This window comes from Curcuma longa, chromosome 4 (assembly GCF_044706935.1).
Source record: "Curcuma longa cultivar G26 ecotype Majalengka, Jawa Barat chromosome 4, ITB_CL_G26_1.1, whole genome shotgun sequence".
NCBI lineage: Eukaryota > Viridiplantae > Streptophyta > Magnoliopsida > Zingiberales > Zingiberaceae > Curcuma > Curcuma longa.
Genome location: NC_133864.1, coordinates 623,377 through 634,885, shown reverse-complemented (window position 1 = coordinate 634,885; position 11,509 = coordinate 623,377). Strand labels below are relative to the sequence as shown.

The following is an 11,509-nucleotide window of genomic DNA, read 5'->3' as shown; positions in this document are numbered from 1 at the left end:
ACTCTATATATGCAAATGGTAGGATTAATCTCAATCATATCATCCAATTTCCATCCTATAGCTTCCTTTTGCTGCCTGAGATCTTGCAATAAATTTTCCTCCTGCTTTGATATTAAATCTTGGGCAATAATAATTAGTGGACTCAGATTTTCTTCCAAATAATCTAGTAAAGGCTTCAACTCCAACTATGACTGCTCAGTAGATATGGGTGATCCCTAGAGCTCAGTGCAATCCCCTACACTCACATATCTATCCTCTAAATTCTCTAATACGTCAATCAATAATGGTGGTCCCTGGGGTTCAGTGCAATCCCCTACACTTATTTGGTCATCTTCAACTACAAGTGAATCAGAACTAATCTCCATATCAACTTCCACAGTAGCTAATGTATCCTCTCCATCATCCTAAATGAAATCAACCTGTGACACTATGTCTCTTGAATTTTATTCACATTAACCATTGTAAAGTCCATTTCAAGGCTGATTTGTGTGGGAAAATGAGTTGCTGGAATTTCTTCATGAGAATCTGATTTTTGAGTGCTTGGACTTGAAGTAGACTCCCCACTTTCCAAAATTATTTCACTAAAATTTTCTTTAGGGTTTGGAAATTCTTGAGAAGGTAATTGACTTGATCTTTGAGCTTGTATTTGATTCATGCTACTTACAAGTTGTCCTAGTTTTCATTCAAGATTTTGCAAGGTTGTAGCAGTTCTTTGTTGATTTTGTTATTGTTGCAACATTTGCTGCATTAACTCCTCCATCCTTTGCTGTTGTTGAATAAACTCACTAGAATTCTCATAGTCATCTTGGTTTGAGTTTGAGTTTGAGTTTTGTTAATCTTGAAATGAGATGGGCTGTTGAAATGGAAGCTGAAAACTTTGTGAATTATGTCCATTTTGATATGGCTGCAGTTGGAATTGAATTGGGGGTTGAATTGATTGATTTTGATGTTAAAAATTTCCTTGAAAGTTCAATGAATATGAATGTTGTTGAAAATTGTTGCCTTGAAACCTTTGATTTTGGGGCTGCTGAAGATTGCTTGAAAATTGCTGAAAATCCTGGTTTTGGAAGCTTTGAATTGGTTGCTCAAAATTTTGAAATGGTTGCTGAAATTGTTGTTGGAATTGAGGCTGTGAATACTGAAGTTGTTGCTGAAAATTCTGATTCTGATGTTGAAATTGTTGATCCACATGTTGAAAACCTTGATAAGGTTGTTGGAATTCATGTGGAGGTTGTCCACCTTGAAATTGTTGTTGAAAACCTTGATAAGGTTCCTATAAATAAAAATTTTGCTGTTGAAATTGTTGACAAGGTGGTTATTGGTAAAATGAGTTTCTATATATTTTGTAAACCAACAATAATCAAAGCAACAATAAAGAAACATGAGAATGTGCACAAACTCAAATCAAACAATCTCTCGATCAAATTCAAGTAATGGTTCCTCAGATGTTCTTGTCATGCACTCCTATCTCACCTGAAATTAAGCAACCAAGACAACTAGGTGTAGAAACAATGCTTGACAAGTTCAAGTATAATAAGGAATTGAGGCAATAAAAGTCATTGAAAATGAAAAGAAAATAATCAAAATCTAGAAATACCTAACACCTCTATCAACTCCCCGGCTACGGCGTCAAAAATTGGTGCGCGCTCAGATTGTCGTTATAAATGAGCACTTCAACTTAATTTTTACCGAATCCCCTAACTAAGTAGTATAGGGTAACTCGAGTCGTCTCCCGAATGATAGTAGTCGATGTATGGTAATTCTAGATGTTATTGAAATTGGGGATTTGAAGTTTGTTTTGTATTGGATGGGGGGTTATTGTTTTGAGTTCTAAGTCTAAAGAACAACAAGAACATGGAGCATTGTAAATAGAGTTGCGAATACGAAAGTGCCAAGAATAAAATGCATTAACGAAATAAGGAAGTGCGTTAACAAATTAAATAAATGCATCAACAAGTAAACAAAGGAAAACTAAGAATATTCAACATCCAAAACTGTAAGGGAAATTTAAACAAACATCTAATGTGCAGAATTCAATCTAAGCTGATAAATAGACAGTAAAATGACTCTCCCAATGTCCCTGGCCGAAGGTCAATGTGAAGCGGCAAAACTCCACGGAAGGATGCTGCGACGATGGAACCCCTAACTCCGATGTAAACTCGGTGTGGTTGAAGCGGTAGATGAAATGGTATAAAGGAACATGGAACTCCCTTGACTCCTTGGTGGATGGAAGATGGTCGGATTTGAAGACGGAATCCCCGTTGACTTCTTTCCAGGAGTGGTGATGGGTGAGGATGATGATGACGGTGAAAGGAAAATGGCGGCTAGCCCCTAGGTCAGGTCCAAAGGGAAGAATGGTGTTTCTTTCATAAAAATTAGCTTTTATACCCCAAAACCTGCTCCGCGACACGGCTGTGTCTGAAGACACAGCCTAGGTAAGGCATGGCTCTGGAAAAACAACATGGTCGTGCTTCTTGGCACGGTCTGGGGTCGGCGCCCCTCTGGAAAAATAGCACGGCACGGTCTAGGCACGACGCACCTCTGGAAAATGGGCATGGCCGTGCCTTTATGGCACGGCCTAGGCACGGCGCACCTCTGGAAAATGGGCACGGCCGTGCCTTTCTGGCATGGCCTGGGCAAAATGAGGCACGGCCGTGCCTCATGGGCACGGTCTAGAGAAGTTTCTTTTCTGTTAAGTAGGCACGACCGTGCCTCATGAGACACGGCCTAGGCAAGGTGGGGCACGACCTGAAGAGATGAAGCACGACCATGGGAGCCTCTGAAACACTTTGAATGACCTCCAAACACGTCAAAACGTGCTCCAGCTTAGTTCAACTTCATGGCCCTTTAAGTATCCTAGAAAAATACATAAAAAAATGTTAGATTCAACCCAAAATTTATAGGAATAAGCAATAGGGTTCAAAATAAGCTCCTACTCGTAATATGTGTTAATATTCAATAGTTACACAACGAGAGGGTCAAAATATCAAGTTTTAGAGCCAAAGTAAACTATGAAAATAAGTGTTATCAAGGACCACGAAATGCATGACCATGCTCAAATGAGTCAATATGAGATATTGAGCCCATTTGTTTGAGTGAGTCTACTTGGGGATCAAGAAACATAAAGATTGAAAAGAAGATGACACAGTCTATGCCTCATTAATTAATCTAGATATCAATGATAGAAGGGCATGGTCATACATTATCATAGTCACGGAGGTTATGTCGGATCTCGACATTCTTTTCACTTGGATAGCAATGATGCATATCTAGATATTGCTCATTGCTTATGTTACTAAAATGTGTTTTAGAAATATTGCCAACGTTACAAGAACCTATTGGGTCACACACAAATAACACTCTATTTGGAGATGAATTCATTTTAGTTTGACTAAAAGCACAATTAAGCTTATTGGATGACCTAGACATGAGTTAGACTCAATTTGGTTGAATTTGAGTTAGACTCAAATTAGACTAAGATGAATTTTGATTCATCATGCATGATTAATGTGGATTAATTTTGGAATAAAGAAGAGGAAGTTACATGCATGAAAGTTATCATGCATGAGTTGAATTTGAGTTAGACTCAAATTGGATTTAATTTATCATGCATGATTAATGTCGATTAATCATGCAATGAAGAGGAGGAGGTTACATGCATGAGAAGTTACATGCATGAGAGGTTACATGCATGAGAGTTATCATGCTTGATTAATAGGATTTATCATGCATTGATAAGGAATACCAAAAGCCTAAAAATCCTTGGTATTCATGGCATGTGTATAAAAGAGCTCTTCTTGCAAGAACTCTTGTTAGTTCATTTTTCTTCCTCCTTCTCTTATTGTGCACAAAATTCCTCTTCCCCCTCTTGTCTAAAATCCACAAAGGTTGCTAGCACAACCATCTTTCTCCAATAGTGAGTGTTCGTGTGGATACGCATAGAGGCACGGACACTTGAATGTGTTAGAGATTCGACGACCTTTGGATGAGCAGGATAAGCGAAGGGCACGCATCAAAGGTGATTTCTATTAGATAAAATTTTATGTTTTAAATTTGTACGAGTTTTCTTTCGCATGGATCGCTCGAGGGATCCTATTTTCCTCTGTAATTTTGATTTTGTCGCATAGGATTCCCAAGACATCGACCATTGATGCCCATTGAGTGGTTCTGGGAAAAGCTTGAAGTACGTACCTTACCAAGTCCCAGTTGTCGATTTTCTCACCTATTACATGAAGACCGTTCACGATCTCCTTGAATTGCCCGTGCATTTAACTTACCATCTCGTTGGGCTTTATGGTGAAGGTTTGGAGTTGTCCTACCAAAAGATCCCTTTTAGCTCGTCTTGATTCGCTTGAACATTCATTTAGTTCGATGAGTTTCTCCCAAAGCTCTTTGGCTGAGTCGAATGGTCCGACCTTGCTTAATTGTTCTTTGGAATGTCCGCATTGCAAGGTGGTTGTGGCTTTTGCGTTATCTTAAGCTTTCTTGCATACATCCTTCGACCATTCCTTGGTAGGGAGAGGAGCACCAGAAGCGTTCTTCGGTTTCTCAAAGCCATCTACAATACTAAATCAGTTTTCATTGTCATTCATCAAATAATATTCCATTTACCTTTCCAATATGTAAAGTCATTACCATCGAAGTAGGGAGGTCGTGCAGTGTTGTATCACTATTGAAACGCTATTTGAAATTTTCGGTTGAATGTTAGTTCGCGTGAAAGGGACCTACTCTGATACCACTTGTTGGGACCAGTGCGTTTGCTAGAGGGGGTGAATAGTGATTTTTGCTCTTGCCTACAAAATTATTTGCGGAAGCACAAAAACAAAAGCAAGATAAAAGAAACCAATGCTAATCTGTTCAATTTACTTGGTATCCACCTCTGCGAGGTGACTAGTCCAAGGATCCACACACAGCATGCGACCTTTCCACTATGAAACTTCTCCATCTCAAAGCACTCTTTGAATGTGGAGAAACCTTTATAAACAATCTCTCTTCTTCTTACATAAATGAATAGTGAAGTATGTTGGAAGAATATGAAAGATAGCACTTGAAAATCTTACAGAGATGATAGAATAAAAATCACACCTTCTTCAAGCTTCATTTTATATTTTTCGCGATTCCAATCGACTGCCCCAGGGACCAGTTGACTGACGGGCTTCAACGACTACTTTAGATTGCGTTTATTGCTCCAGTTTTTAGCCCAACATTCGAATATCAGTCGACTGCTAGCTCCATCAGTCGACTGATCAACTAGTCAGTCGACTGATCAATCAGTCGACTAGTCAGTTGGTCAGTTGACTGATCAGTCACCAAGGTCTCTGTGTGTTTCTAATCAACATATCAGTCAACTGATGGTAGTGTCAGTCGACTGGTGAAGCTGAAAATCCCCTTTCAGCTTCCTTCTTTATCCCTTAGTCTAGACGTAAGCCTTCAAACATCTTCCACAAGCCTCGTGTCCTTCCTTGTACTTGCTTGAGACGTTTCCCTCAGCTTCGTCATGCTAAGTCTCCCTTTGCCAAGAGACCGCGCCTCCGGGACTTCACCTTTGCCAAGAGGTCGTGTCTCCGGGACTTCACCATCTGCCAAGAGGCCGCACCTCAGGACTTCACCATTTGCCAAGAGGTCGCACCTCCGGGACTTCATCATTTGCCAAGAGGCCGCACCTCCGAGACTTCTGTTAGGAAGTATACTCAAAAGACTTGTATATAAACATTTATGAAATAAGAAATCATGTTTTGGTCAAATGATTGCAATAGTATATTTTGCAATAAAGTCCTCTTAATTTACATTGTAGATAACTTGGTGTCTGTGAGACACAGAAGACCATGATTATCAGTCCCTTGTGAATTATAAACTTAGGCTCAAAACCAAGATGGCGTCGGACAACCCATCGGGAATGGTTGTAGTGTAATTCAGTGACAGTCTGTCTTGACTGTAGAATTACACTAGTGTACTTTGTGTGTATTGAGTAGGACCATTGAGGTTGTTCAATTTACTCTGACTCATAAATTGAACAAGACCTCTGTTATTATACTTATGCACTCTTAATCTCGATGTAATAAATGGGCACCTATAGTTAGTAATCATTGCTTTGATTTACCAAAGGGTGAGATCTTTCCGTCAGATCAATTATTCTCGATAAGTTGGGTGATGTTACTATCTATACGGTGTGCCATTAATTATAGAAGGAATCCGTGTCCCAGTAAGCTGATGATGTCCCCTTGGAGAGCTCATAAGGATTGTCAAGTCAAATCTTGCAAGTGGACTTGGTCCGGCTGACAATAAGGTTGAGTGGTACTATTCAAGGTCTTAGATGTCGATTATTGACTTGTCAGTGAACTCAGATAATTGACGGACATACGATAACTTAAATACGGGGAGCAATGCATAAAATAATAAGAAGGAACCCATAATGTAATTTGGGGATTAGATTGGTAGTGCAATAATGATCCTCTAGTGGAATGGATCGTTATTGATGGATGTAGGTGTGTATTCAGGGTTGAATACGGGATCCGAAACCCATCAGAAGGCCAGATCTAATACCTCCTCGAGGTCCCCGCTGTAGCCTAAAGACATCTTCAAAAGGATGCAATCAAACGGATGAAATTAGTTCTCAGCCGTCGGATGAGATTGAATCTCGACCGTTGGATGAGATTAGTTCTCGACCGTAGGATTGGTTAATGGATGAGATCAACTTGTATCCGTGGGATTAGATCAAGTTGCATCCATTGGATCGAAATAAATAAAAAGGAATAGAAGAGAATAGATTAGAACCGTTGGATGAGATTAAGTCATCTCCGATGGACGAGATCTATCCGGTTCGGTTTTAATTCTCTTTGGAAGGAAGAACCGGTTCACGAGGTGAACTAGACATGGTTCATTGAACCACACGCCCAAGAGGATCAATCATGGCCATTGGATCGATGAGATCAAGTTATATTAAAGGAGATTATATCGTAACCGTTAGATGAGATTAAGTTGCATCTGATGGATGAGATCTCTTCGGTTTAAGTTTTATTTCCTTTTAATATTGAATTAATTCATGGAAATAATTCAATGTGGCCGGCCATATTAGATAAGGTTGGAAATAATACTTTTAATTATTTCCGAAAAGATCAAATGGCTAGAAACCAAGCATGACAAATCTAAAGGCCAGGATTCAATAAGTTTCTATAATTTATAATTGGTTCATGGAATCAATCAAAATTATAGAAAAATTTAGAATTGGCAAGAGGTGCTTGGTCTTGGGCGTGAGGCTATAAAAGAAGAGGGGGTGGGCGGCAACTAGATGATCAATTCAAGAGAGGAGAAGTTATACCGAAATGATTTCGGAAACCCTCCTCTTCTCCTTGGTGCCGCCGGCCCTAACCGCTCCTCCTTCCCTTTTCCTTCTTCTTCTTCCACCACCCCTTCTCCTTCTTCTCTTGAGGTGGTCGAACCTCTTTGTTCAAGTGGTGGCCGGATCTAAGCAAGGGAACAAGACAAGGCGAAGTTGCTGCGAGAAGAAGAAAGTCGATCCAAGAGAAAGTCATCCGGAGGTTGTAGTTCTTATTTCTCGAGGATCGTTGTCCACCCAACGTCCAGGAAGATGAAAGGAATACAGCGGAAGGCTCCGAGGTCATCTTCGAGGTTCTAGCAAATTTTATATTTTTCCGCAGTTTTTAATTTTCTAGAACTAGTTAAATAAACCGTAGACAATAATTTAGGAATCGGCGATCCTGAAGGATCAATTGACTTGGTCTTTTGTAGACTTTGTCAATTGATCCAGGGCGGGATAAATTTTTGTCCTGTGGGGTATCTATGCTTCTAGGAGCAGATAGAATCCGGATCGCAGGACGGAGATCCAGAACGCCAACAACTTCACCATTTGCCAAGAGGTCGTACCTCCGAGACTTCACCATTTGTCTAGTTTTCAAACCTGGACTTTCCTGTATACTCTAATCTCACATGTTTGATCACCAATATTGCCTAGCTTAAACTCATTTTAGCCAAACATTAAAATCCAATTATGCTTGGGGCAAGACTGCACCAACATGAAGGTTGTTGGAAATTGTTGCTTTGAAAATTCTGATTTTGAAAGCTTTGAATTGGCTGTTGGAAATTTTGAAATGGCTACTGAAATTATGGCTGGAATTATTGGTTTGGTTGCTGAAATGTTTGAAACCCAAGTTGTTGTGATTGATACGGTTGCTGGAAACTATTGTAGTTATGCTAAAATTGTTGTGGTGGTTGGTATTGTTGTTGATTTTGCTGGAATTGATGCTAAAATGGTTGATTCACTTGCTAAAAATGGTGTGAAGGCTATTGGACTTGATGTTGAAGCTGTCCTTTCTAAAATTGTTGTTGTGGTAGCTGATAATGTTGCTGAAAATTCTAGAATTGTGGCTGATGTTGATGTTGAAATTATTGGGAAAGTTGTTGTTGATAAAATGAGTTCCCATACTTCAAATTTGGATGATCCTTCCACCTCGGATTGTAAAGTGGATGAAAATAGGTCATTCTTTTGTTGAAATTGAGCTCTAGACAAAATAGCTAATGATTCATCTTGTTGAAGATTAGGACATAAATCCAAATTTTGCTCTTGACTTGAACAAATGCTACACACTCTCATGGCTTGATTTGTTGATGAAGCTATTGGAAAATTTTGATCCTTGCTCATGTTATTCAAAGCCATTTGTTTCACTAAAGATGTCAATTCCAATAATGAGTTCTTGATCTCCTTTTGTTCATTTGAAACCAATTGAATTTCACTGACCCCTCTTATAGTAAGTGCTCTACTCCCAAATTGTTGTGAATTTTCTATCATGTTGGAAATAAATTCTCTAGCTTGCTTTGGGGTTTTGTTCACTAAAGCTCCTCCAGCTGCTACATCTATCATGTTGCTATCCATAGAAAGTAAACCTTTATAAAAATATTGAACAAGTCATTGCTCACTAATTTGATGTTGAGGACAGCTTGAACACAACTTCTTAAACGTCTCCCGATAATCATACAGAGTTTCTCCTATCACTTGTTGAATGCCACAAATGTTCTTCCTAATAATTGCTGTTCTTAATGCAAGAAAATATTTCTCCAAGAATGCCTTCTTCATGTTAATCCAGCTTGCAATATGTCCAACTGGCAAATAATAGAACCAATCCGTAGTTGCTCCAGTCAAAGAAAATAGAAATGCTCTCAACTTAATATCTTCTTCAGAAATCCCCTGAGGCTTCATGGTAGAGCAAACTATATGAAATTCACGTAAGTGCCTATTAAAGATCTTCTCTAGACTGCCCTTGAAACTTTGGAAGTAAATGAATGAGTCCAGATCTAAGCTCAAAATCTCCATCCAACTCTGGGTAAGATATGCAAGAATACTAATAAGCATCATCAGGTGCTGCAAGCTCCTTCATAGTTTTGTGATTTTCTGCCATGGGCCTGCTTGAATCTTTTTCTTGCTTCCTCAAAGTTCTAAAAGTCCTCTCAATTTCTGGATCAAACTTAACTAAATTTCCACCTGCAGACCTGGTCATAAACCAACAATGATCAAAGCAAAAACAAACAAAAAAGAAAAAAAAATGAAAATATGCACAAGCTCAAATCAAACAATCTCTACTAGTGTATTCCCCGGCAATAGAACCAAAAGTTGATAATGCCCATAACTAGTGTCACGAGTGAACCTCAAATTAAATTTATAATAAAAAATCCTTAGCTTACAAAACTAATGAAGTATAGGGGCCTTAAGTCCTATTTTTCCAAGGACTAGTACAAAATTGTTAAATTCAAGCTAAAAATAAATCTTTTTGGGTTTTCTTTGTAAATGGCTGATTTTTGTCCTTTTAATGTTTTCAAATGAAATGTAAATTCAAATCAATCAATGAATGAAGAATGCAAGTTTGTTAACCTAAATCTGAAACAATTGAAACTAAGTATCAAACAAACCTAGGAATGCAACTCAATTCATCTCCAAGTATCATCCTAAACTAATTAGCATTCAAGCAAGCTTACACTAATCATGGAACATGAAATTCAACTTCCTTAGCTTGTGGGGAATCGGAACTCAAGCTAATGACTATGAAACCCTAATGCAAAGCTTACAAATTCAATAAGGGTATGAAATCAACAACTAAAACTTAACATGCTATGCAAGAACTAATGGAATGTAAAAACTAGACTAAGACAAGAAATTAAATTTCAAAGAAACCAATCTTGCTTGTAGGACAAAGATGTGATCTAACTAATCACTACAATTAACTCACCAAAACAACAAATGCTTAAACTAAACAATCAAACAATCTGATACAAAAGCAGAAATTGATACGGAATAGTAACAAATGCATAAGTTCAAAGGAAAGAATTCAGATACAAGAAATTTGAAAATGAAGCTAAGGAAACTCGAAAACAGATGAAGACAAAAAACAATTACTAATGCATTAACCAAATAACCTAAATTCAAGAATTGTTAACAGATCGGATTAACAAGAAATGACAGAAACAGAAACAAATCAGTTCTTCCCTTCCAAATCAATCGCCTTCTTACCATCACACAAGACCCGATCAAAAAACCAAAAATCCCAGAAGAACGCCTCTCAATCTCAACTTGACTTGTTTTGGATCAACTCCAATCTGATGTAGCTTAGAAACCATCCGCGATACACCGAACAGAGCTGATTCAAGATTCTGTAAATCAACTCGATCTCCTTCTTATCGCTTGTAATTTTAAGTTCAGGAACCCTCAAGAACCTTTGAAGAACCCCTCCAAATGCTCTTGATTGCTCCGATCGATTTAGATCAAAAGATCTCAGCTGAAATCCATGACGGAACAAAATCTCTGGCGAAACCCTCACTAGCCAATCCCGATCGCAATTGACACCGAACTTAGCTTGTAGTCGCCTTCTAGAATCCATAAATCAAATTAGAATGGGAAGATATGAGGTTGGATGCATGAGAATGAAGGAAAACATGTACGGGAATGCGAAGAAGAAGATGAATAGTGTCAAAAATCGCAGACACTGTAACTTTCTCGTTAAAGCTGTTTAAATGCGGAATTGAATTGAACCCAGTTCAATTCTGGTTCATTCGTGGTTCAGCACTGGTTCAATCTAAATTAGCCTGATTCAACTCTAATTCGACTCTGGTTTGACTCTAATTCATATGGGTTCCACTCAAATCACACTTGAGTCTTGATCATGAAGTTTGGATCAATTTATTGGATCAATCTTGGTTTGATTCGATCACGATTGAGCTCAATCTTGGTTCAATTTTGAGCCCTATAACAAATTAAATTCAATTAATGAAAAATTAATCATCAAATCACATAAATTATAATCAAACATCCAAATGTACATTATACAATAAATGCAATCAAATCATATCCATTAAGCTACAACAGCCACAACAACATTTCCACCTCTGCTTGACAGTAGCACAACACCTGGTGCAATCTCCAAACTGAACACACAAGTTGGTACTATCTCCAAACTGAACACAAAAGCTTTTTTGGAGAAGTATTACACACAACCGTGTTGGG

At 38.4% G+C, this 11,509-nt stretch overlaps 1 pseudogene; it reads right to left on the bottom strand.

The window, feature by feature from the left end:
* Positions 1-949: 949 nt before the first annotated feature.
* LOC141826297 (uncharacterized) lies at positions 950-9,512 on the bottom strand (annotated as a pseudogene).
* Between the last annotated feature and the right edge of the window lie 1,997 nt (positions 9,513-11,509).